This window comes from Carassius carassius, chromosome 38 (genome assembly GCF_963082965.1).
Source record: "Carassius carassius chromosome 38, fCarCar2.1, whole genome shotgun sequence".
Lineage (NCBI taxonomy): Eukaryota > Metazoa > Chordata > Actinopteri > Cypriniformes > Cyprinidae > Carassius > Carassius carassius.
In genome coordinates, this window is record NC_081792.1 from 4279201 (window position 1) to 4304269 (window position 25069).

The 25069-nt window shown below is 41.9% G+C and overlaps 20 non-coding genes across 20 annotated transcripts; 11 read left to right on the plus strand and 9 right to left on the minus strand.

The window, feature by feature from the left end:
- The first annotated feature begins 54 nt into the window (after positions 1-54).
- On the plus strand, positions 55-126 carry trnae-cuc (transfer RNA glutamic acid (anticodon CUC)). The gene has a single exon. It is a non-coding gene; the product is annotated as a tRNA-Glu (tRNA).
- Positions 127-232: 106 nt separating this feature from the next.
- trnay-gua (transfer RNA tyrosine (anticodon GUA)) lies at positions 233-320 on the minus strand. Its single transcript is given in 2 exon segments — positions 233-268; positions 284-320. It is a non-coding gene; the product is annotated as a tRNA-Tyr (tRNA).
- A 1045-nt stretch (positions 321-1365) lies between these two features.
- Positions 1366-1438, minus strand: trnar-acg (transfer RNA arginine (anticodon ACG)). Its single transcript has one exon. It is a non-coding gene; the product is annotated as a tRNA-Arg (tRNA).
- A 139-nt stretch (positions 1439-1577) lies between these two features.
- trnae-cuc (transfer RNA glutamic acid (anticodon CUC)) lies at positions 1578-1649 on the plus strand. Its single transcript has one exon. It is a non-coding gene; the product is annotated as a tRNA-Glu (tRNA).
- A 270-nt stretch (positions 1650-1919) lies between these two features.
- Positions 1920-1991, minus strand: trnae-uuc (transfer RNA glutamic acid (anticodon UUC)). The gene has a single exon. It is a non-coding gene; the product is annotated as a tRNA-Glu (tRNA).
- Positions 1992-2405: 414 nt separating this feature from the next.
- On the plus strand, positions 2406-2477 carry trnae-cuc (transfer RNA glutamic acid (anticodon CUC)). The gene has a single exon. It is a non-coding gene; the product is annotated as a tRNA-Glu (tRNA).
- Positions 2478-2582: 105 nt separating this feature from the next.
- On the minus strand, positions 2583-2671 carry trnay-gua (transfer RNA tyrosine (anticodon GUA)). Its single transcript is given in 2 exon segments — positions 2583-2618; positions 2635-2671. It is a non-coding gene; the product is annotated as a tRNA-Tyr (tRNA).
- A 5254-nt stretch (positions 2672-7925) lies between these two features.
- trnay-gua (transfer RNA tyrosine (anticodon GUA)) lies at positions 7926-8013 on the minus strand. The gene is given in 2 exon segments: positions 7926-7961; positions 7977-8013. It is a non-coding gene; the product is annotated as a tRNA-Tyr (tRNA).
- Positions 8014-9062: 1049 nt separating this feature from the next.
- Positions 9063-9135, minus strand: trnar-acg (transfer RNA arginine (anticodon ACG)). The gene has a single exon. It is a non-coding gene; the product is annotated as a tRNA-Arg (tRNA).
- A 1434-nt stretch (positions 9136-10569) lies between these two features.
- On the minus strand, positions 10570-10642 carry trnar-acg (transfer RNA arginine (anticodon ACG)). The gene has a single exon. It is a non-coding gene; the product is annotated as a tRNA-Arg (tRNA).
- Positions 10643-10765: 123 nt separating this feature from the next.
- On the plus strand, positions 10766-10837 carry trnae-cuc (transfer RNA glutamic acid (anticodon CUC)). Its single transcript has one exon. It is a non-coding gene; the product is annotated as a tRNA-Glu (tRNA).
- Positions 10838-12067: 1230 nt separating this feature from the next.
- On the minus strand, positions 12068-12140 carry trnar-acg (transfer RNA arginine (anticodon ACG)). The gene has a single exon. It is a non-coding gene; the product is annotated as a tRNA-Arg (tRNA).
- Positions 12141-12263: 123 nt separating this feature from the next.
- trnae-cuc (transfer RNA glutamic acid (anticodon CUC)) lies at positions 12264-12335 on the plus strand. The gene has a single exon. It is a non-coding gene; the product is annotated as a tRNA-Glu (tRNA).
- Positions 12336-13570: 1235 nt separating this feature from the next.
- Positions 13571-13643, minus strand: trnar-acg (transfer RNA arginine (anticodon ACG)). The gene has a single exon. It is a non-coding gene; the product is annotated as a tRNA-Arg (tRNA).
- A 2983-nt stretch (positions 13644-16626) lies between these two features.
- Positions 16627-16698, plus strand: trnac-gca (transfer RNA cysteine (anticodon GCA)). The gene has a single exon. It is a non-coding gene; the product is annotated as a tRNA-Cys (tRNA).
- A 2810-nt stretch (positions 16699-19508) lies between these two features.
- On the plus strand, positions 19509-19580 carry trnac-gca (transfer RNA cysteine (anticodon GCA)). Its single transcript has one exon. It is a non-coding gene; the product is annotated as a tRNA-Cys (tRNA).
- Positions 19581-19766: 186 nt separating this feature from the next.
- On the plus strand, positions 19767-19838 carry trnac-gca (transfer RNA cysteine (anticodon GCA)). Its single transcript has one exon. It is a non-coding gene; the product is annotated as a tRNA-Cys (tRNA).
- A 548-nt stretch (positions 19839-20386) lies between these two features.
- Positions 20387-20458, plus strand: trnac-gca (transfer RNA cysteine (anticodon GCA)). The gene has a single exon. It is a non-coding gene; the product is annotated as a tRNA-Cys (tRNA).
- Positions 20459-20642: 184 nt separating this feature from the next.
- trnac-gca (transfer RNA cysteine (anticodon GCA)) lies at positions 20643-20714 on the plus strand. The gene has a single exon. It is a non-coding gene; the product is annotated as a tRNA-Cys (tRNA).
- An 807-nt stretch (positions 20715-21521) lies between these two features.
- trnac-gca (transfer RNA cysteine (anticodon GCA)) lies at positions 21522-21593 on the plus strand. The gene has a single exon. It is a non-coding gene; the product is annotated as a tRNA-Cys (tRNA).
- Positions 21594-25069: the final 3476 nt, after the last annotated feature.

Here is a 25069-nt window from a genome sequence, read left to right on the forward strand (position 1 = left end):
AGTAGGTAAGCCCACCAACCCACCAGCCCACCAGCCCACCAGCCCACCAGCCCCTCCCTGGTGGTCTAGTGGTTAGGGTTCGGCGCTCTCACCGCCGCGGCCCGGGTTCGATTCCCGGTCAGGGAAAGCTCTTTTGGCTTCCAATTGTGGACTGCGAATTCTAGCTCTGCTAACAGCTGCGAGAAGGCCAGCTCCAAACCAAAAAAAATGGTGAGCACTTGAAAAAAAGACCTCCTTCGAGCCGGAGTCGAACCAGCGACCTAAGGATTGCCAACACTCCAACCTACAGTCCTCCGCTCTACCAGCTGAGCTACCAAAGGGCAAAGTGTGAGACAGAACCTCGACATATCACGGTCTTGTAGCTCTACTGCTGGCCAAAAAGTCACTTCTGGTGCAGGAAGATGTGCTGGATTTTTGAGGAGGGAATCAAAAAGGTGCATGCGTTCCCATACCGGGAGTCAAACCTAGGCCGCCTGGGGGAAAACCAGAAATCCTAAGCGCTAGACCATATGGGATTTGGAAACCTTAAACTGGCCATTGGCTTCTGGCGCACTTTCCATACATGTGGTCAGTGTGGGCGCAGGATCTTGTAGTGGCCTGTTGCTTTAGGTCTGCGACTGTAACAATGTGATAATAATTTGGCAAAACAAGAATTATCCAAAAGGACGGTTTTCTGAATTATATAGTGTTGCATGCATCCAAGGGATCTGTTTTTTTTTACTCACCCCGGGAGTTCAGTTTATTTGGGCAGATTCCTGTGATTGCTGAACTGATACCTCGAACTGCTAATTAAGCTCTTTTCCAGGTGAAAATACTTGTGTCATCCATTTGAAAACACACGGCAACCGTTATCTAGAGGAAAAACTGCCTATTGTCACTCTGTCAAGATACAAAAATGACATTGTGAGGGTAACAATGAAAGTGAGACCAATTTGTAATCGGCAAAGTTGCTGATTATTCGCTCCTTCAGTTTAACTCTGTTTACAACTTATTCTAAATGTCCAGGTGACAATTAGTGATAAGGCTTCAAAATGGCGAGCCCATGACATCAAAACCACATGGCATTATACCCTTCAAAGTAATGAAGCAGTTACAGAGTAGTGATGAAATTGTTCATTCGAAAATCAACTGGCTGCCAGCCTGCAGTTTATTTCCCCTATAATCGCCGAGCTTGTCGGAGTGCTTGTGAGACGAATGGCAATACCGAAGCATGTCTGTGTCTTCCCTAGACATCGGAAAGGGTGTGCAGAATATATCTTTTTTGGAAAAAAAGAAGAATGCCTGAAGATTTGCCTTTTCTTCTGGATTTTGGAGAAGAGAAAAGAACACAACAACAAAATAAGCCGGAGAAAAACTAGCACAGAGCGAGCCAGCCAGGAGTCGAACCTAGAATCTTCTGATCCGTAGTCAGACGCGTTATCCATTGCGCCACTGGCCTACCAATAGCAAAGACCCCTGATTGCTACAGAGTTGTTGGTTTTAGATGAGACAGTGGCAAGCATTGCTGTCTGCTTATTCTCACCTTGTTTTCAGGAGGTAAGCCCACCAACCCACCAGCCCACCAGCCCACCAGCCCCTCCCTGGTGGTCTAGTGGTTAGGATTCGGCGCTCTCACTGCCGCCGCCTGGGTTCGATTCCCGGTCAGGGAAAGCTCTTTTGGCTTCCAATTGTGGACTGCGAATTCTAGCTCTGCTAACAGCTGCGAGAAAGCCAGCTCCAAACCAAAAAAATGGTGAGCACTTGACAAAATGACCTCCGTCGAGCCGAACCAGCAACCTAAGAATTGCCAACACTCCAACCTACAGTCCTCCACTCTACCAGCTGAGCTATCGAAGGGGCAAAGTGTTAGACAGAACCTCGACGTCTGGTGCAGGAAGATGTGCTGGATTTTTGAGGAGGGAAGCAAAAAGCAGCATGCGTTCCCATACCAGGAGTCGAACCCGGGCCACCTGGGTGAAAACCAGGAATCTTAACCACTAGACCATATGGGATTTGGACACCTTAAACTGGCCATTGGCGCAGTTTCCATACATGTGGTCAGTGTGGGCGCAGGATCTTGTAGTGGCCTGTTGCTTTAGGTCTGCGACTGTAACAATGTGATAATAATTTGGCAAAACAAGAATTATCCAAAAGGACCGTTTTCTGATTTATATAGTGTTGTATGCATTCAAGGGATCTGTTTTTTTACTCACCCCGGGGGTTCTGTTTTTTGGGGCAGATTCCAGTGAACCTAGAATCTTCTGATCTGTAGTCAGGCACGTTATCCATTGTGCCACTGGCCCACCAATAGTAAAGACTCCTGATTGCTACAGAGTTGTTGGTTTTAGATGAGACAGTGGCAAGCATTGCTGTCTGCTTATTCTCACCTTGTTTTCAGGAGGTAAGCCCACCAACCCACCAGCCCCTCCCTGGTTGTCTAGTGGTTAGGATTCGGCGCTCTCACCGCCGCGGCCTGGGTTCGATTCCCGGTCAGGGAAAGCTCTTTTGGCTTCCAATTGTGGACTTCGAATTCAAGCTCTGCTAACAGCTGCGAGAAAGCCAGCTCCAAACCAAAAAAATGGTGAGCACTTGAAAAAAAGACCTCCTTCGAGCCGGAGTCGAACCAGCGACCTAAGGATTGCCAACACTCCAACCCTACAGTCCTCCGCTCTACCAGCTGAGCTATCGAAGTAAAAGTGTTAGACAGAACCTCGACATATCACGGTCTTGTAGCTCTACTGCTGGGCAAAAAGTCACTTCTGGTACAGGAAGATGTGCTGGATTGTTGAGGAGGGAATCAAAAAGGAGCATGCGTTCCCATACCGGGAGTCAAACCTGGGCCGCCTGGGTGAAAACCAGGAATCCTAAGCGCTAGACCATATGGGATTTGGAAACATTAAACTGGCCATTGGCTTCTGGCGCACTTTCCATACATGTGGTCAGTGTGGGCGCAGGATCTTGTAGTGGCCTGTTGCTTTAGGTCTGCGACTGTAACAATGTGATAATAATTTGGCAAAACAAGAATTATCCAAAAGGACGGTTTTCTGAATTATATAGTGTTGTATGCATTCAAGCGATCTGTTTTTTTTTACTCACCCCGGGAGTTCAGTTTATTTGGGCAGATTCCTGTGATTGCTGAACTGATACCTCGAACTTGTAATTAAGCTCTTTTCCAGGTGAAAATACTTGTGTCATCCATTTGAAAACACACACGGCAACCGTTATCTAGAGGAAAAACTACCTATTGTCACTCTGTCAAGATACAAAAATGACATTGTGTGGGTAATAATGAAAGTGAGACAAATTTTTAATCGGCAAAGTTGCTGATTATTCGCTCCTTCAGTTTAACTCAGTTTACAACTTATTCTAAATGTCCAGTTGACAATTAGTTATAAGGCTTCAAAATGGCAAGCCCATAACATCAAAACCACATGGCATTATACCCTTCAAAGTAATGAAGCAGTTACAGAGTAGCGTTGAAATTGATCATTCGAAAATCAACTGGCTGCCAGCCTGCAGTTTATTTCCCCTATAATCGCCGAGCTTGTCGGAGTGCTTGTGAGACAAATGGCAATACCGAAGCATGTCCGTGTCTTCCCTAGACATCGGAAAGGGTGTGCAGAATATGTCTTTTTTGGAAAAAAAGAAGAATGCCTGAAGATTTGCCTTTTCTTCTGGATTTTGGAGAAGAGAAAAAAACTCAACAACAAAATAAGCCGGAGAAATACAAGCACAGAGCGAGCCAGCCAGGAGTCGAACCTAGAATCTTCTGATCCGTAGTCAGAAGCGTTATCCATTGCGCCAAGGCCGGCGCCCATTAGTCTAGGTAAAGATCCTAAAAGACGCATAGGGACGCGAGTTCGCGGCCCACTCCGAACAGTGATGGAATTCCTGGAATGTGTCCGCTTTGACGCAGCTGATGCACGCGTACGTAATCATCATTCTCCCCAGTAATTTAATCGAACGTAAATTCGTCCCCCCTACTTTAATTTGGGAACTGTCCAAAGTAAACACTCTCACGTTTGTGTATGTTTCATTCATACCGGACGCCGGAGGGCGCTCTCTCGCACAAAGTCTAAAACAGACTCGTAAAAGTACCAGCTCGTGACCACTATGTGACGCACGCTACAGGAAATACCTTATATGGACAAAAGCATCAAGCTGTCACTGGATAAAAAAAGTCGAAATGATTTGACAGACAAAACGTGAATATTCATTGCAACAAATACATGATTTGTGTTTTTGTGCATTTTCACAACAAAATACATGAATAACGCAGCGCTAACTAACTCATTTTTTACAGTATAATATATTATTTTTTACAGTATAACATTATATTATTATATTTTCTGACTTATTCTGAAAGTCCCTGTTTTTGTGTGTGAGTGTTTTATTGTTATGTAATACTGCAATACTTAAAAAAAATTGCAACTTCAGTGAGAAATAGGCACAAAAACATTACTAGTGCAAAGATTAAGATTAACAACCCTTTTAATTTGCAAATATAAAGTCAATAAAAAAATTATAACAGCAGTGCAAATATATATGCATTTACAAATATTGTGAGAATACAAAAAGGCACAATAACAATAGTGTGAGGGCAAATATTAACAATCCTTTTAATCTCCATATATATTTTAAAGCCAATAAAACATTTAGAACAGTAATGCAATTTTGACACATCAATTAAAAATAATAAACAGTAAACCAAAAATGTTTACCACAGTAGTAAAATGTTTACATATCAGTGTAAAATATATAATAAATATCAAACCAAAACAAACACAATAACAATAGTGTGAGGGCAAATATTAACAACCCTTTTAATCTCCATATACATTTTAAAGCCAATAAAACATTTAGAACAGTAGTGCAATTTTGACACATCAATTTAAAATAATAAACAGTAAACCAAACCTAAACTTTTTACATATCAGTGTAAAAATATAATAAATATCAAACCAAAACAAACATTTGCAGTGCAATTTTGACATCAGACTAAGAAAATAATAAATAGTAAACCAAGACAAACATTTACCACAGTAGTGCAATTTTAACATGTTAGCCAAAAAAAGTAAATCAAAACAAAAATGGACCACAGTAGCGCAATTATGACATATTGGCCCCTAAAAAAATAGTAAATCAAATATACCAAAACCAAAATAATGATAATAATAAAAACATAAACATACCATATATATATATAATGGTATCAAATATTTTTCCAACAGAGGCATGCAGCAGAGGAAACACACAGTAATTACACATTTCAGAGAGAGCTGTCATTGTTGGAGACTTGTAAATTGCACTATAAAGCAAATATTAAGTTACCAAATAAAAATATCACGTGCTGAAATAGCAGTTTTAAGAAGCTGGAGGGTTGCCATTCCCCTTTTTTTTTCTTCTATAACCTCATTCCTGCAGCACAGCCCTCCAGTCACCATATGATTGAGTCTCAGACTCTTTGCAGAACCAGTTGCCAAAGTACTGAAGATGTGATGATGGCTTTCTCTCTTTGTTACACTTTCTGCAAAGTATGATGTCTGTCTTCTTCACATATTTTCTTGTGGCAGTTCCAGTGCGCTCCCTCTCCAGTTTTCTCTTTCTGTATTGCTGAGTGGAGTAAGGAACATCTTGACCGGATGTCTGTGTCTGAGCTGATGGTTGCAAAGCTGAAGGTAATGGGAGGTTGAAGAACATCACCTGTGAGGTACCTGTAGAGGATGGCGCTTAAGTGCCTTTCACTGTAGGAAGCTGCACAGATGGTAAAATGAAAGGGAGAGAGATGAGTAGTGCTGATGCAATGACAGGAAGGCCTTGATGTGATGTTGGAGCCTGGGAGATGGCCTGGGGTTGCGACCTCCCCTTAAGTTTTGCCTTCCCAGCAGTGTTTGGTGGCAGGATAAAAAGGTGAGGCTCAGCCAAATTGCCTGGATACAGAGTTGGTCCTTTCTGCATAGCTGCAGGAAGCGTCTCGGGTCCTGCCATGGGTGCGTCTGGGGCTTGGATACCCTGCTTCAAAATCTCCTGTTCCTGTGACTTGCCACGCCTGCTGAACCTGGGAAACATAAAACAACAGATATTAATTAACATTTAAGCAATACAAAAGATCAACTACTATTTGTCATGACTATGACGCAGCAGCATGACACAGCTGAGATCACACAGCAGTCGTCTAATGTATTACTGCTTTTGTGAAATGGCTACTTTATTGAGATTAACATTGTATTATGAATTATTGATTCTTGCAGTCTGCTGAAGACAGCTGATCCATATCATAAATCTTATCTTTCATATTGAAAGAAGAAAACAGAAGTTGAACTCTTGTTGATTTGTTTCTAGACCTGCAAAGCAGCCATGGTTACATTAAGGCTGATGATACAAAAAATTTTGAGAAGTGTTTCTTGGGTACGTTCCCCACTGAGAATGGGTAACAAATTTCAATCTGGATATTTCAGATCAATCTTGCGCTCTGTGTCTTACCTGGTTGCCTGTTGATGGCAATATTAACCAAAGTTGCCCAGCAGCATTGATCAAATTATATTATATTATATTATATTATATTATATTATATTATATTATATTATATTATATTATATTATATTATATTATATTATATTATATTATATTATATTGTATTATATTATATTATATTATATTATATTATATTATATTATATTATATTATATTATATTATATTAACTAACAGTGTAAAATTATATCATTAATGAATCATTAGATAATAATTTGTAAAGATATCATTATGTTATTACTTTAACTTTACTTGTTGAGGTACATGACTAATTTAAAAAAATCCATAACCACAATAACATATTAACAATTGGTTAATAGCTCTTTACCTTAACATGTAAAGTCATAAAATGATTCCTTTGAAAATCATTAGCTAATGATTAATTAAAGCTGACAACTGGAAGTTGAAGTAAATAGCTTTGGCCACTGTAGTAATTAAAATATACATTTACGTCATTAGTTAATATAATGTTATTAAGGAACTAATACATTAAAGTAAATTTAACTAATAAAATTGTATTTATTAATTTATCTATGAAACATATAGAATGTTTATTAGTTGCTGATGTAGTAATCATTAATTAATGGTTTAAGTTAGTCCTGCATTCGTTTACATTAACTCATGATTATCTGTGCATTCGTTAAGTATAAATTAATGGATATTTGTGCACCAGTGTTGTAAGTGTTACTTTTTTATTGATAAAAGATTCACTTACATTGCAAATGTTGGTTAGAAATTAATCGATGACCGTTATCTTCTTCTTCAGCCGTGATCCGCAAGTCTCCGGGGGTTTTTGACGTTATCAATTGTTGTTGATAACTTGTTACTATGAAGAATCACGGTTGAGGAACGAGCGCTGATTGGTCAATTTCTTGTTGTTACTGGGCGGAATCACGGTTGCGATACGAGCGCTGATTGGCTAATTCGCGGTTACGATACTAGCGCTGATTGGCCAATTCGCGGTTGCGATACGAGCGCCGATTGGCTAAAACATAAATTTCATGGTTGCAGCCGGGAACGTGATTGGCTGTCATAACAAAGAATAACCACGACCTACAGGTGACATGGAGCGCCACTGGCCCACCAATAGTAAAGACCCCTGATTGCTACAGAGTTGTTGGTTTTAGATGTGAAATTGGCAAGCATTGCTGTCTGCTTATTCACACCTTGTTTTCAGGAGGTAAGCCCACCAGCCCATCAGCCCATCAGCCCATCAGCCCACCAGCCCACCAGCCCATCCCTGGTGGTCTAGTGGTTAGGATTCAGCGCTCTCACCGCCGCGGCCCAGGTTTGATTACCGGTCAGGGAAAGCTCTTTTGGCTTCCAATTGTGGACTGCGAATTCAAGCTCTGCTAACAGCTGCGAGAAAGCCAGCTCCAAACGAAAAAAATGGTGAGCACTTGAAAAAAAGACCTCCTTCGAGCCGGAGTCGAACCAGCGACCTAAGGATTGCCAACACTCCAACCTACAGTCCTCCGCTCTACCAGCTGAGCTATCGAAGGGGCAAAGTGTTAGACAGAACCTCGACATATCACGGTCTTGTAGCTCTACTGCTGGCCAAAAAGTCACTTCTGGTGCAGGAAGATGTGCTGGATTTTTGAGGAGGGAATCAAAAAGGAGTATGCGTTCCCATACCGGGAGTCAAAACTGGGCCGCCTGGGTGAAAACCAGGAATCCTAAGCGCTAGACCATATGGAATTTGGAAACCTTAAACTGGCCATTGGCTTCTGGCGCACTTTCCATACATGTGGTCAGTGTGGGCGCAGGATCTTGTAGTGGCGTGTTGCTTTAGATCTGCGACTGTAACAATGTGATAATAATTTGGCAAAACAAGAATTATCCAAAAGGACGGTTTTCTGAATTATATAGTGTTGTATGCATTCAAGGGATCTGTTTTTTTTTACTCACCCCGGGAGTTCAGTTTTTTTGGGCAGATTCCTGTGATTGCTGAACTGATACCTCGAACTGGTAATTAAGCTCTTTTCCAGGTGAAAATACTTGTGTCATCCATTTGAAAACACACACGGCAACCGCTATCTAGAGGAAAAACTGCCTAATGTCACTCTGTCAAGATACAAAAATGACATTGTGAGGGTAACAATGAAAGTGAGACCAATTTGTAATCGGCAAAGTTGCTGATTATTCGCTCCTTCAGTTTAACTCTGTTTACAACTTATTCTAAATGTCCAGGTGACAATTAGTGATAAGGCTTCAAAATGGCAAGCCCATGACATCAAAACCACATGGCATTATACCCTTCAAAGTAATGAAGCAGTTACAGAGTAGCGATGAAATTGTTCATTCGAAAATCAACTGGCTGCCAGCCTGCAGTTTATTTCCCCTATAATCGCCTAGCTTGTCGGAGTGCTTGTGAGACGAATTGCAATACCGAAGCATGTTCGTTTCTTCCCTAGACATCGAAAAGGGTGTGCAGAATATGTCTTTTTTGGAAAAAAAGAAGAATGCCTGAAGATTTGCCTTTTCTTCTGGATTTTGGAGAAGAGAAAAAAAACACAACAACAAAATAAGCCGGAGAAAAATAAGCACAGAGCGAGCCAGCCAGGAGTCGAACCTAGAATCTTCTGATCCGTAGTCAGACGCGTTATCCATTGCGCCACTGGCCCACCAATAATAAAGACCCCTGATTGCTACAGAATTGTTGGTTTTAGATGAGACAGTGGCAAGCATTGCTGTCTGCTTATTCTCACCTTGTTTTCAGGAGGTAAGCCCACCAACCCACCAACCCACCAGCCCCTCCCTGGTGGTCTAGTGGTTAGGATTCGGCGCTCTCACCGCTGCCGCCTGGTTTCGATTCCCGGTCAGGGAAAGCTCTTTTGGCTTCCAATTGTGGACTGCGAATTCTAGCTCTGCTAACAGCTGCGAGAAAGCCAGCTCCAAACCAAAAAAATGGTGAGCACTTGAAAAATGACCTCCGTCGAACCAGCGACCTAAGGATTGCCAATACTCCAACCTACAGTCCTCCGCTCTACCAGCTGAGCTATCAAAGGGGCAAATTGTGAGACAGAACCTCGACATATCACGGTCTTGTAGCTCTACTGCTGGCGAAAAAGTCACTTCTGGTGCAGGAAGATGTGCTGGATTTTTGAGGAGGGAATCAAAAAGGAGCATGCGTTCCCATACCGGGAGTCAAACCTGGGCCGCCTGGGTGAAAACCAGGAATCCTAAGCGCTAGACCATATTGGATTTGGAAACCTTAAACTGGCCATTGGCTTCTGGCGCACTTTCCATACATGTGGTCAGTGTGGGCGCAGGATCTTGTAGTGGCCTGTTGCTTTAGGTTTGCGACTGTAACAATGTGATAATAATTTTGCAAAACAAGAATTATCCAAAAGGACGGTTTTCTGAATTATATAGTGTTGTATGCATTCAAGGGATTTGTTTTTTTTTTACTCACCCCGGGAGTTCAGTTTATTTGGGCAGATTCCTGTGATTGCTGAACTGATACCTCAAACTGGCAATTAAGCTCTTTTCCAGGTGAAAATACTTGTGTCATCCATTTGAAAACACACACGGCAACCGTTATCTAGAGGAAAAACTGCCTATTGTCACTCTGTCAAGATACAAAAATGACATTGTGAGGGTAACAATGAAAGTGAGACCAATTTGTAATCGGCAAAGTTGCTGATTATTCGCTCCTTCAGTTTAACTCTGTTTACAACTTATTCTAAATGTCCAGGTGACAATTAGTGATAAGGCTTCAAAATGGCAAGCCCATGACATCAAAACCACATGGCATTATACCCTTCAAAGTAATGAAGCAGTTACAGAGTAGCGATGAAATTGTTCATTCGAAAATCAACTGGCTGCCAGCCTGCAGTTTATTTCCCCTATAATCGCCTAGCTTGTCGGAGTGCTTGTGAGACGAATTGCAATACCGAAGCATGTTCGTTTCTTCCCTAGACATCGAAAAGGGTGTGCAGAATATGTCTTTTTTGGAAAAAAAGAAGAATGCCTGAAGATTTGCCTTTTCTTCTGGATTTTGGAGAAGAGAAAAAAAACACAACAACAAAATAAGCCGGAGAAAAACAAGCACAGAGCGAGCCAGCCAGGAGTCGAACCTAGAATCTTCTGATCCGTAGTCAGACGCGTTATCCATTGCGCCACTGGCCCACCAATAATAAAGACCCCTGATTGCTACAGAGTTCTTGGTTTTAGATGAGACAGTGGCAAGCATTGCTGTCTGCTTATTCTCACCTTGTTTTCAGGAGGTAAGCCCACCAACCCACCAGCCCCTCCCTGGTGGTCTAGTGGTTAGGATTCAGCGCTCTCACCGCCGCCGCCTGGGTTCGATTCCCGGTCAGGGAAAGCTCTTTTGGCTTCCAATTGTGGACTGCGAATTCTAGCTCTGCTAACAGCTGCGAGAAAGCCAGCTCCAAACCAAAAAAATGGTGAGCACTTGAAAAATGACCTCCGTCGAACCAGCGACCTAAGGATTGCCAATACTCCAACCTACAGTCCTCGGCTCTACCAGCTGAGCTATCAAAGGGGCAAATTGTGAGACAGAACCTCGACATATCACGGTCTTGTAGCTCTACTGCTGGCGAAAAAGTCACTTCTGGTGCAGGAAGATGTGCTGGATTTTTGAGGAGGGAATCAAAAAGGAGCATGCGTTCCCATACCGTGAGTCAAACCTGGGCCGCCTGGGTGAAAACCAGGAATCCTAAGCGCTAGACCATATTGGATTTGGAAACCTTAAACTGGCCATTGGCTTCTGGCGCACTTTCCATACATGTGGTCAGTGTGGGCGCAGGATCTTGTAGTGGCCTGTTGCTTTAGGTCTGCGACTGTAACAATGTGATAATAATTTGGCAAAACAAGAATTATCCAAAAGGACGGTTTTCTGAATTATATAGTGTTGTATGCATTCAAGGGATCTGTTTTTTTTTACTCACCCCGGGAGTTCAGTTTATTTGGGCAGATTCCTGTGATTGCTGAACTGATACCTCAAACTGGCAATTAAGCTCTTTTCCAGGTGAAAATACTTGTGTCATCCATTTGAAAACACACACGGCAACCGTTATCTAGAGGAAAAACTGCCTATTGTCACTCTGTCAAGAAACAAAAATGACATTGTGAGGGTAACAATGAAAGTGAGACCAATTTGTAATCGGCAAAGTTGCTGATTATTCGCTCCTTCAGTTTAACTCTGTTTACAACTTATTCTAAATGTCCAGGTGACAATTAGTGATAAGGCTTCAAAATGGCAAGCCCATGACATCAAAACCACATGGCATTATACCCTTCAAAGTAATGAAGCAGTTACAGAGTAGCGATGAAATTGTTCATTCGAAAATCAACTGGCTGCCAGCCTGCAGTTTATTTCCCCTTTAATCGCCGAGCTTGTCGGAGTGCTTGTGAGACGAATGGCAATACCGAAGCATGTCCGTGTCTTCCCTAGACATCGAAAAGGGTGTGCAGAATATGTCTTTTTTGGAAAAAAAGAAGAATGCCTGTAGATTTGCCTTTTCTTCTGGATTTTGGAGAAGAGAAAAAAAACACAACAACAAAATAAGCCGGAGAAAAACAAGCACAGAGCGAGCCAGCCAGGAGTCAAACCTAGAATCTTCTGATCCGTAGTCAGACACGTTATCCATTGCGCCACCGGCCCACCAATAGTAAAGACCCCTGATTGCTACAGAGTTGTTGGTTTTAGATGAGACAGTGGCAAGCATTGCTGTCTGCTTATTCTCACCTTGTTTTCAGGAGGTAAACCCACCAACCCACCAGCCCCTCCCTGGTGGTCTAGTGGTTAGGATTCGGCTCTCTCACTGCTGCCGCCTGGGTTCGATTCCCGGTCAGGGAAAGCTCTTTTGGCTTCCAATTGTGGACTGCGAATTCTAGTTCTGCTAACAGCTGCGAGAAAGCCAGCTCCAAACCAAAAAAATGGTGAGCACTTGAAAAAATGACCTCCGTCGAACCAGCGACCTAAGAATTGCCAACACTCCAACCTACAGTCCTCCGCTCTACCAGCTGAGCTATCAAAGGGGCAAAGTGTGAGACAGAACCTCAACATATCACGGTCTTGTAGCTCTACTGCTGGCCAAAAAGTCACTTCTGGTGCAGGAAGATGTGCTGGATTTTTGAGGAGGGAATCACAAAGGAGCATGTGTTCCCATACCGGGAGTCAAACCTGGGCCGCCTGGGTGAAAACCAGGAATCCTAAGCGCTAGACCATATGGGATTTGGAAACCTTAAACTGGCCATTGGCTTCTGGCGCACTTTCCATACATGTGGTCAGTGTGGGCGCAGGATCTTGTAGTGGCCTGTTGCTTTAGGTCTGCGACTGTAACAATGTGATAATAATTTGGCAAAACAAGAATTATCCAAAAGGACGGTTTTCTGAATTATATAGTGTTGTATGCATTCAAGGGATCTGTTTTTTTTTACTCACCCCGGGAGTTCAGTTTATTTGGGCAGATTCCTATGATTGCTGAATTGATACCTCAAACTGGTAATTAAGCTCTTTTCCAGGTGAAAATACTTGTGTCATCCATTTGAAAACACACACGGCAACCGTTATCTAGAGGAAACACTGCCTATTGTCACTCTGTCAAGATACAAAAATGACATTGTGTGGGTAATAATGAAAGTGAGACCAATTTTTAATCAGCAAAGTTGCTGATTATTCGCTCCTTCAGTTTAACTCAGTTTACAACTTATTCTAAATGTCCAGGTGGCAATTAGTGATAAGGCTTCAAAATGGCAAGCCCATGACATCAAAACCACATGGCAATATACCCTTCAAAAAAGTAATGAAGCAGTTACAGAGTAGCGATGAAATTGTTCATTCGAAAATCAACTGGCTGCCAGCCTGCAGTTTATTTCCCCTATAATCGCCGAGCTTGTCGGAGTGCTTGTGAGACGAATGGCAATACCGAAGCATGTCCGTGTCTTCCCAAGACATCGAAAAGGGTGTGCAGAATATGTATTTTTTGGAAAAAAAGAAGAATGCCTGAAGATTTGCCTTTTCTTCTGGATTTTGGAGAAGAGAAAAAAAAACACAACAACAAAATAAGCCGGAGAAAAACAAGCACAGAGCGAGCCAGCCAGGAGTCGAACCTAGAATCTTCTGATCCGTAGTCAGACGCGTTATCCATTGCGCCACTGGCCCACCAATAGTCAAGACCCCTGATTGCTACAGAGTTGTTGGTTTTAGATGTGACAGTGGCAAGCATTGCTGTCTGCTTATTCTCACCTTGTTATCAGGAGGTAAGCCTACCAGCCCACCAGCCCCTCCCTGGTGGTCTAGTGGTTAGGATTCGGCGCTCTCACGGTTCGATTCCCAGTCAGGGAAAGCTCTTTTGGCTTCTAATTGTGGATTGTGAATTAAAGCTCTGCTTACAGCTGTTAGAAAGCCAGCTCCAAACCAAAAAATGGTGAGCACTTGAAAAAAAGACCTCCTTCGAGCCGAAGTCGAACCAGCGACCTAAGGATTGCCAACACTCCAACCTACAGTGCTCCGCTCTACCAGCTGAGCTATCGAAGGGACAAAGTGCTGGACAGAACCTCGACATATCACGGTCCTTTAGCTCTACTGCTGGCCAAAAAGTCACTTCTGTAAGCGTAACATGCTTCGGTATTGCTGTTTTTTTTTACTCACCCCGGGGGTTCAGTTTATTTGGGCAGATTCCTGTGATTGCTGGATTGATACCTTGAACTGGTAATTAAGCTCTTGTCCAGGGGAAAATACTTTTGTCTTGCATCTGAAAACACACATTGCAACCATTATCTAGATGAAAAACTGCCTATCGTCGGTCTGTCAAGGTACAAAATTGACATATTGTAAGGTTAATAATGAAAGTGAGACCAATTTTTAATCCGCAAAGTTGCTGATTATTCGCTCGTTCAGTTTAATGCAGATTACAATTTATTCTCAATCTACAGGTGGCAATTAGTGACATCAAAACCACATGGCATTACACACTTCAAAGTAATGAAGCAGTTACAGAGTAGTGATGAAATTGTTCATTCAAAAATCAGCTGGCTGCCAGCCTGCAGCCAAGAGTCGGACCTAGAATCTTCAGATCCGTAGTCAGACGCGTTATCCATTGCGCCACTGGCCCACCAATAGTAAAGACCCCTGATTGCTACAGAGTTGTTGGTTTTAGATGTGACTATAGCAAGCATTGCTGTCTGCTTATTCTCACCTTGTTATCAGGAGGTAAGCCCTGATATTTGCCGAGCTTATCCGAGAGCTTGTGTGATGAATGGCAATACCGAAGCATGTTACATGACTCCCCATAGACATCGGAACCTCAACCTATCAGGGTTCTGTAGCTCTACTGCTGTCCAAAAAGTCACTTCTGGTGAAGGAAGATGTGCTGGCATTTTGAGGAGGCAAGCAAAAAAGTTCAAGCTTTCCCATACCGGGAGTTGACCCCTGGCCGCATTGGAGAAAACCAGGAATCCTAACTGCTAGACCATATGGGAACTGGCCAGCTTTAACTGGGCACAAGCTTGTGGGCCACTTTCCATAATCTGGCCAGTGTGGTTTACAGAAATAAATAGTGTTGCATGCATTCAAGGGACATGAAAAACTGCCTATCGTCGGTCTGTCAAGGTACAAAATTGACATATTGTGAGGTTAATAATGAAAGTGAGACCAATTTTTAATCCGCAAAGTTGCTGATGTAGTTTCGTCTACCGGTTCTCAGAAGAATCACACTCAGTCAGTGGTTTTCTCTCAGAAGAAAAGACTTTATTTTCTGGAAAACAACGCCGAGAGTCCTTGCAAGGAAATCTCTCGAATGTTATTTGGTATCTCCTTATATACACTATATGGTGCGGTTCCACAATAGTCAAACTTTTCCTTATGATTACAATTTTTATACCTCCCTAGAGAGGAGAGGCCCCCTGCTTGATTTATTCTAAAGAAAGGCCCTGTATGTATGTCTGACCATATGTTTGTCATCGGTTTTGTACATTCCAGCACGTAGGCAACTTTCTATTTTATTGCCTAAAATTTGTGACATTTTGGTGAACATGCACCACTTATGGTGAAATTAACCAAAATCCAACATTTTCTCTATGCATATTTCTACAGTATTATGGGACAAAACTTACAAAAATGGATTCCTCGGAGCTTGCAGAGTACATCTGATGAGACTTCAACCACGAAATCGCTAAAATTTATCTGTCCAGGGAACCATTAGGAAGGGTGTGCTGAATAAATGGCAAATGGGAGGGTTTTTTTTTTTTTTAAATGTCCATTTACAATTTATTCAGCGGGACCTCCGTAGTGCTCCCGTGGACATAAATTTTTATGCAAATTCTACAGTATTATGTGACCAAACTTACAAGAATGGACTCTAATGAGCGTGCTTTGTACAGTAGAGGTGTTTCCATTAACAATATTGCACTCATTTGAAATAAATCAAGTTAAATAGATTAGGAATAAGTGCAAACATATCTATATCGAAAGATTCTGTATCTGATTGTAACCGGATGCCCCCTTTGGATAAATAAATTCATTTTTGAGGTTTGTGCTCATGTAGTACGGGGTTATAGCTCAACAACAGAGCATTTTTCTGCAGATCAATAGGTCTACATTTTGGATCTGGCTTGCTTGACATAATCAACGACATGATTTCAAAGTGAGTCTGTAATCAAGTCGTCCACAGTTCAAATCTGGGTGTCCCCTTTGGACTTGTCTTATTTGGAGGTTTTGAGTTGTAGAGTTGCTGATTCTGATTTGGAGTAACCAAAGACCTGAGTTTACAGTGAAGGAGTCAATGTTTGATATTGTTGAATCGTAGGATCTAACTTAATCTTTGGCTCGAAGCACAGAAGTCTGTAGGGGTATGGCTTAATGAAAGAGCATTTTTCTGCAAATATGTGGGGGCATAGTTAAGTGGTAGAGCATTTGAGTGCAGATCAAGAGGTCCACGATTCAAATCCGAGTGCCGCTTATGGATTTGGCAGATTAGGAATAAGTGCAAACATATCTATTTAGAAAGATTCTGAATGTGATTGTAACTCAATGGCACATCCTCTCGAGAGGTTCTTTTTTCTATCTGGCATGCTTGTCATATCCAAAAACTTTATTCAAAAGTGAGTCTGTCATCTTGTGTGAGGCTATGATCCAGGGAGTCTGTGGGGATATAGTTCAGTGGTAGAGCATTTGATTGCAGATCAAGAGGTCCCCGGTTCAAATCTGGGTGCCTCCTTTGCATTTGGCATGTTAGGAATATGTGTAGCCATATCTTCCTGCCTTTTAGGAAGGTCCCAGGTTCATTCCATGTGCCTAATTTGGGCTTGGCATATTAGGTATAAACAAATCCTTGACATAAATTCATTTTTGAGGTTTGTGCTCATGCAGTACAGGGTTATAGCTCAACAACAGAGCATTTGTCTGCAGATCAATAGGTCTACATTTTGGATCTGGCTTGCTTGACATAATCAACGACATGATTTCAAAGTGAGTCTGTAATCAAGTCGTCCACAGTTCAAATCTGGGTGTCCCCTTTGGACTTGTCTTATTTGGAGGTTTTGAGTTGTAGAGTTGCTGATTCTGATTTGGAGTAACCAAAGACCTGAGTTTACAGTGAAGCAGTCAATGTTTGATATTGTTGAATCGTAGGATCTAACTTAATCTTTGGCTCTAAGCACAGAAGTCTTTAGGGGTATGGCTTAATGAAAGAGCATTTTTCTGCAAAGATGTGGGGGTATAGTTGAGTGGTAGAGCATTTGACTGCAGATCATGAGGTCCCTGGTTCAAATCCGGGTGCCCCTTGTGGAATTGGCAGTTTAGGAATAAGTGCAAACATATCTATATAGAAAGATTCTATGTGATCCTTCACAAAAAAAAAAAAAGTCCTTCACTTAATATGGTGGCGCGCAACAGTGCAGCGGCCTCTCAGTTACCGGCGTGCGTATTACAAATCCCTTTTAGCAATACCAACACGAGGAATAGTGTGGTAAAGTACAGTTTATCTGGACTTCTTAAACTTAATAATATCAATATAACGATTAAACCACAGCTTAAAGCAACGTTGGGCAGGCTAAAGCTTCTGAACATAGCGAGGTGGAGGAGCGATACACACCGGTTAAAGGGAAGGAGGAAGTGGTGTGCAAGAAGGCAGAAGAGGGGTAAGCGGGCTGGTCTGATAGCCAGGCTAAAGGCTAATAATAGACCCATGTTTCCAATGCTTTTTCTGGCAAACGTCCGCTCGCTTGACAACAAGATGGACTTAATGCGCCTCAGACTAAGCAGCTATAAGGAAATGAGAAACTGTTGTGTATTTCTGTTAACGGAGACATGGCTATGTAACAACATCCCAGACTCAGTTTACCATATTGATGGGTTGCTACTCTTCCGAGCTGATCGAAACCATCTCTCGGGGAAAACTCGCGGAGGAGGACTCTGTGTTTACATAAACAAAGGCTGGTGTATAAACTGCTCTCCGGTAAGCAGCCACTGTTCTGAGGCGGTGGAATACCTGACATTGAAATGCCGACCACACTATTTGCCTCGCGAGTTCACAGTTGTGTTTATTGTGGCTGTATATATCCCCCCGGGTGCTAACATTAGTATGGCTCTCGGGGAACTTCATGACCATATTGGTGCGTTACAGAACAAACATCCCGAGGCTTTTTTGTGGTAGCTGGTGATTTTAATCATGTCAATTTGACGGATATTCTGCCACGGTTCCACCAACACGTCTCCATAGAAACCAGGGGGAATAACACGCTGGACCGTGTGTATACTAACAGACGGGATGCATACAGAGCGGTGCCCCGCTCTCACACTTGGGGTTTTCTGACCACATTTCCATCTTGCTGGTTCCTGCTCATCGCCCTTTGCTGAAAGACATCAAGCCCACAGTTAAAACCATCACGGTGTGGCCAAGTGGAGCCAACCTCATCCTCCAGGACTGCTTTGAACGCACCAACTGGCAGATTTTCCGAGAAGCAGCAACCAGCGTTGGTGGGGTGGACCTAGAAGAATATGCATCATCTGTCTGTGGCTACATCAGTAAATGTATTGATGATGTCACCACTACCAGGAAGATCACTATCTGTCCAAATCAGAAACCCTGGTTGAATGGAGAGGTGCGGTGTCTTCTAAAGGCACGGGACTTAGCCTTTAGGACAGGGGACGCACTTACACTGAGAACGGCGAGGAGGGATTTAGAGGGGGGGATCAAGAGAGCAAAGGCTAAATATGCACATAAAATACAGGGTCACTTCTCCACCAATGACTCCCGGAGCATGTGGAAGGGCATCAAGAGCATCACTGCTTATAGTAAAAGAGACACTGTTTGCCCTCAGGATCCATCTCTTCCCGATGCCTTGAATGCATTTTATGCCCGCTTTGAGACAACAAATGCCCCTCCCTTCTCTGGACTTACACTCCACCCAGGTGAACTGCCTTTTAGTGTGTCCACTGAGGATGTAAGAAGAACCCTGCTGAGAATTAACACACGCAAAGCAGCAGGTCCAGATAATATCCCCGGCAGGGTTTTGAAGGACTGTGCTCATGAACTGGCTGAAGTGCTAACTGACATCTTTAACAGGTCACTCTCCCAAGCTGTGGTGCCAGTGTGTCTCAAGACATCAACTATTATTCCCGTTCCCAAATGCTCGGCCGTGACATGCATGAATGATTTCCGTCCAGTGGCTCTGACACCGATAATCATGAAATGCTTTGAAAGGCTGGTTATGGCTCACATGAAGGATATAATTGATGTCAATGTGGACCCTCATCAATACGCTTACAGGGAGAACAGGTCGGATGAGTCTGTAATCAAGTCGTCCACAGTTCAAATCTGGGTGTCCCCTTTGGACTTGTCTTATTTGGAGGTTTTGAGTTGTAGAGTTGCTGATTTTGATTTGGAGTAACTAAAGACCTGAGTTTACAGTGAAGGAGTCAATGTTATATATTGTTGAATCGAAGGATCTAACTTAATCTTTGGCTCGAAGCACAGAATTCTGTAGGGGTATGGCTTAATGAAAGAGCATTTTTCTGCAAAGATGTGGGGGCATAGTTCAGTGGTAGAGCATTTGAGTGCAGATCAAGAGGTCCTCGGTTCAAATCCGAGTGCCGCTTATGGATTTGGCAGATTAGGAATAAGTGCAAACATATCTATATAGAAAGATTCTGTATGTGATTGTAACTCAGTGGCACATCCTCTCGAGAGGTTCTTTTTTGTATCTGGCATGCTTGTCATATCCAAAAACTTCATTCAAAAGTGAGTCTGTCATCTTGTGTGAGGCTATGATCCAGGTAGTCTGTAGGGGTATATCTCAGTGGTAGAGCATTTGAGTGCAGATTAAAAGGTCCCCGGTTCAAATCCGGGTGCCCCTTTTGGATTTGGCATGTTAGGAATATGTGTTGCCATATCTTCCTGCCTTTTTGTGCTCATACTGTACGGGGTTATATCTCAATGGCACGGCGTTTGATTGCAGATCAAGAGGTCCCAGGTTCATTCCATGTGCCTAATTTGGGCTTGGCATATGAGGAATAAACAAATCCTTGAAATAAATTCATTTTTGAGATTTGTGCTCATGCAGTACGGGGTTATAGCTCAACGACAGAGCATTTGTCTGCAGATCAATAGGTCTACATTTTGGATCTGGCTTGCTTGACATAATCAACGACATTAATTCAAAGTGAGTCTGTAATCAAGTCGTCCACAGTTCAAATCTGGATGTCCCCTTTGGACTTGTCTTATTTGGAGGTTTTGAGTTGTAGAGTTGCTGATTTTGATTTGGAGTAACCAAAGACCTGAGTTTACAGTGAAGCAGTCAATGTTTGATATTATTGAATCGTAGGATCTAACTTAATCTTTGGCTCTAAGCACAGAAGTCTGTGGGGGTATGGCTCAATGAAAGAGCATTTTTCTGCAAAGATGTGGGGGTGTAGTTCAGTGGTAGAGCATTTGACTGCAGATTAAAAGGTCCCTGGTTCAAATCTGGGTGCCCCTTGTGGATTTGGCAGTTTAGGAATAAGTGCAAACATATCTATATAGAAAGATTCTATGTGATTGTAACTCAGTGGTGCATCCTCTCGAGAGGATCTTTTTTGTATTTGGCATGCTTGTCATTTCCATAAACTTTATTCAAAAGTGAGTCTGTCATCTTGTGTGAGGCTATGGTCCAGGGAGTCTGTGGGGGTATAGCTCAGTGGTAGAGCATTTGACTGCAGATCAAGAGGTCCCCGGTTCAAATCCGGATGCCCCCTTTGGATTTGGCATGTTAGGAATATGTGTTGCCATATCTTCCTGCCTTTTTTTGCTCATACTGTACAGGGTTATATCTCAATGGCACGGCGTTTGATTGCAGATCAAGAGGTCCCAAGTTCATTCCCTGTGCCTAATTTGAGCTTGGCATATTAGGAATAAACAAATCCTTGACATAAATTCATTTTTGATGTTTGTGCTCTTGCAGTACTGGGTTATAGCTCAACAACAGAGCATTTGTCTGCAGATCAATAGGTCTACGTTTTGGATCTGGCTTGCTTGACATAATCAACGACATGATTTCAAAGTGAGTCTGTAATCAAGTCGTCCACAGTTCAAATCTGGGTGTCTCCTTTGGACTTGTCTTATTTAGAGGGTTTGAGTTGTAGAGTTGTTGAATCTGATTTTGAGTAACCAAAGACCTAAGTTTACAGTGAAGGAGTCAATGTTTGATATTGTTGAATCGTAGGATCTAACTTAATATTTGGCTCTAAACACAGACGTCTGTAGGGGTATGGCTTAATGAAAGAGCATTTTTCTGCAAAGATGTCGGGGCGTAGTTCAGTGTGTAGAGCATTTGAGTGCAGATCAAGAGGTCCTCGGTTCAAATCCGAGTCAGTTTATGGATTTGGCAAATTAGGAATAAGTGCAAACATAGCTATATAGAAAGATTCTGTATGTGATTGTAACTCAGTGGCACATCCTCTCGAGAGGTTCTTTTTTTGTATCTGGCATGCTTGTCATATCCAAAAACTTTATTCAAAAGTGAGTCTGTCATCTTGTGTTAGGCTATGATCTAGGGACTCTGTGGGGGTATAGCTCAGTGGTAGAGCATTTGACTGCAGATCAAGAGGTCCCTGGTTTAAATCCGGATGCCCCCTTTGGATTTGGCATGTTAGGAATATGTTCAATTCAATTCAATTCAAGTTTATTTGTATAGCACTTTTTACAATACAAATCGTTACAAAGCAACTTTACAGAAAATTATGTTTCTACAATATTTAGTAGTAGCTAGTAGTTTGTGCACGTTTGACAGGATTTTAGAAAAAAAAAAAAATAATAATAATAATACAAGACATAGTCAGCTAGACGATGAACTATCAATATTATTAATTAATAGTTATTATTATATGATGCAGTCACACATGTAGCAATAATTGTTAGTTCTGTTTGTTGATTCAAGGTTAGGATCATCTGGGGTCCTCTGAGGGTCAGCATCATCTCTTCTCAGGTGTTCTGGATCCAGACTGGAGCTTGTGTAAATCCTAGTTACCACGGGATGTAAATCCCGTGGCAAAACATAGAAACAAAATAGAGACATCATTAGCATAGCTGCTGATCCAACAAAGTAAAATTAGTTTAACCCAAGCTAAAGAATAAAAATGCATATTTGATCAGAGGCAACTACACTCACAATTTAAAAGATACATTATTCGTATGCTTGGCGAAAGAGATGTGTTTTTAATCTAGATTTAATCGGAGAGAGTGTGTCTGAACCCCGAACATTATCAGGAAGGCTATTCCAGGTTTTGGGAGCCAAATGTGAGAAAGCTCTACCTCCTTTAGTGGAATTTGCTATCCTAGGAACTACCAAAAGTCCAGCGTTTTGTGACCTTAGGGTGCGTGATGGATTGTAGCGTGGTAGAAGGCTAGTTAGGTACGCAGGAGCTAAACCATTTAGGGCCTTATAGGTAAGTAATGATAATTTGTAACTGATACGGAACTTAATAGGTAGCCAGTGCAGAGACTGTAAAATTGGGGTAATATGATCATATTTTCTTGACCTCGTAAGGACTATAGCTGCTGCATTTTGGACTACCTGTAGCTTGTTAATTGACAAAGCAGGACAACCACCTAGAAGTGCATTACAATAGTCCAGTCTAGAGGTCATGAATGCATGAACTAGCTTTTCTGCATCAGAAACAGATAACATGTTTTGTAGCTTGGCAATGTTTCTAAGATGGAAGAATGCAGTTTTTGTAACATTGGAAATATGATTTTCAAAAGACAAATTGCTGTCTAATATAACACCCAGATTTCTGACTGTAGAGGAAGTAACAGTACATCCGTCTAGTTGCAGATTGTAATCTACAAGATTCTGTGTAGTGTTTTTTGGTCCAATAATTAATATCTCTGTCTTATCCGAATTTAATTGGAGAAAATTATTTGTCATCCAATCTTTTACATTTTTAACACACTCTGTTAGCTTAGATAATTGGGAAGTTTCATCTGGTCTTGTTGAGATATATAGCTGAGTATCATCAGCATAACAGTGGAAGCTAATTCCGTATTTTCTAATAATATTACCAAGGGGCAACATGTATATTGAAAATAGAAGGGGACCTAGGACGGATCCTTGTGGCACTCCATATTTTACTGATGATAAATGAGATGACACCCCATTTAAGTAAACAAAATGGTAGCGATCGGACAGGTAGGATCTAAACCATCTTAGAGCCTGCCCTTGAATACCTGTATAGTTTTGTAATCGATCTATGAGTATGTCATGAACTATGGTGTCGAACACAGCACTAAGATCAAGTAAGACTAGAAATGAGATGCAGCCTTGATCTGACGCAAGGAGCAGGTCATTTGTAATTTTAACAAGTGCAGTTTCTGTGCTATGGTGGGGCCTAAAACCTGACTGAAATTCTTCATACAGATCATTTTTATGCAGGAAGGTGCTCAATTGAGCAGACACAACTTTTTCTAAAATTTTAGACATAAATGGAAGATTTGAAATAGGCCTATAATTTGCCAGTACACTAGGATAGTACACTTTGGATAGTTTTGGTTATTTTCAATGAGTTTGTGTATATGCTCTGCCCTAGCAGGTTTAGAGCCTGTCTATAGCTGGACATACTGTTTTTCCATGCAATTCTAAAAAATTCCAAGTTAGTTTTTCTCCATTTGCATTCAAGACTACGAGTTACTTTCTTGAGAGAGTGAGTATTACTGTTATACCATGGCACGGTACGTTTTTCTCTAACCTTTTTCAATTTGATGGGGGCAACAGCTTCTAATGTATTAGAGAAAATAGTGCCCATGTTATCAGGAATTTCGTCTAATTCATGTGTATTTTTGGGTACAAATAGCAGTTGAGATAGATCAGGCAGGTTATTTGCGAATCTTTCTTTGGTGGCTGGAACAATAGTTCTGCCCAGACGGTAACGCTGAGACATATAGTTAATATCAGTTATACGCAGCATGCACGATACAAGGAAATGGTCTGTAATATCATCACTTTGGGGTACAATATCTATAGCAGTAAGATCGATTCCATGCGATATAAGTAAATCTAGTGTATGATTAAAACGATGAGTGGGCCCGGTGACATTTTGCTTGACTCCAAAGGAGTTTATTAGGTCAGTAAACGCAAGTCCTAATGTATCATTTGCATTATCAACGTGAATATTAAAATCTCCCATGATTAGCGCCTTATCAACTGTAACTAGAAGGTCTGAGAGGAAATCTGCAAATTCTTTTAGGAATTCTGTATACGGCCCTGGTGGTCTATACACAGTAGCCAGAGCAAGAGATACATTAGATTTCTTTTGCATGTCTGACAGTGTAACATTTAGCAGAAGTATTTCAAAAGAGTTAAACCTGTATCCTGTTTTCTGGGTAAGATATTTAAGATATTTTCTAGATCCTACATTATATTTTGACCTCACTATTCGGGGAACAGACACAGTCTTAATAGTTTTTACAGCGCAAGTACTTTTATCGAGTTTGGTGCAGTTTGGCCCCGTTCTGGCGGAGTTACAGCTTGGCAAAGTTTGTGACATTTTGGTGAACATGCACCACTTGTGGTGAAATTAACCAAAATCCAACATTTTTTCTATGCATATTTCTACAGTATTATGGGAAGAAACGTACATAAATGGATTCCTCTGAGTGCCCTGAGTACAGTACAAGTGTTTTCTCTACTCCTCATCCTAAAAAAAATTTTCCGACTTCCACCCATCTCGAGCTGCCTTCTCTAGCCGCGGAGGGTGAACCCTGGCCAGCATGGATGAGTAGGTTCGAACCTATCAGAAGCTAAGGGTTCTGTAGTACTACTGCTGTCCAAAAAGTCACTTCTGGTGCGGGAAGATGTGCTGGCTTTTTGAGGAGAGAAGCAAAAAAGATCAAGCTTTCCCATACCAGGAGTCGAACCCAGGCTGTCTGGGTGAAAACCAGGAATCCTAACCACTAGACCATTTGGGATTTGGACACCTTAAATTGGCCATTGGCGCACTTTCCATACATGTGGTCAGTGTGGGCGCAGAATCTTGTAGTGGCCTGTTGCTTTAGGTCTACGATTGTAACAATGTGATAATAATTTGGCAAAACAAGAATTATCCAAAAGGACGGT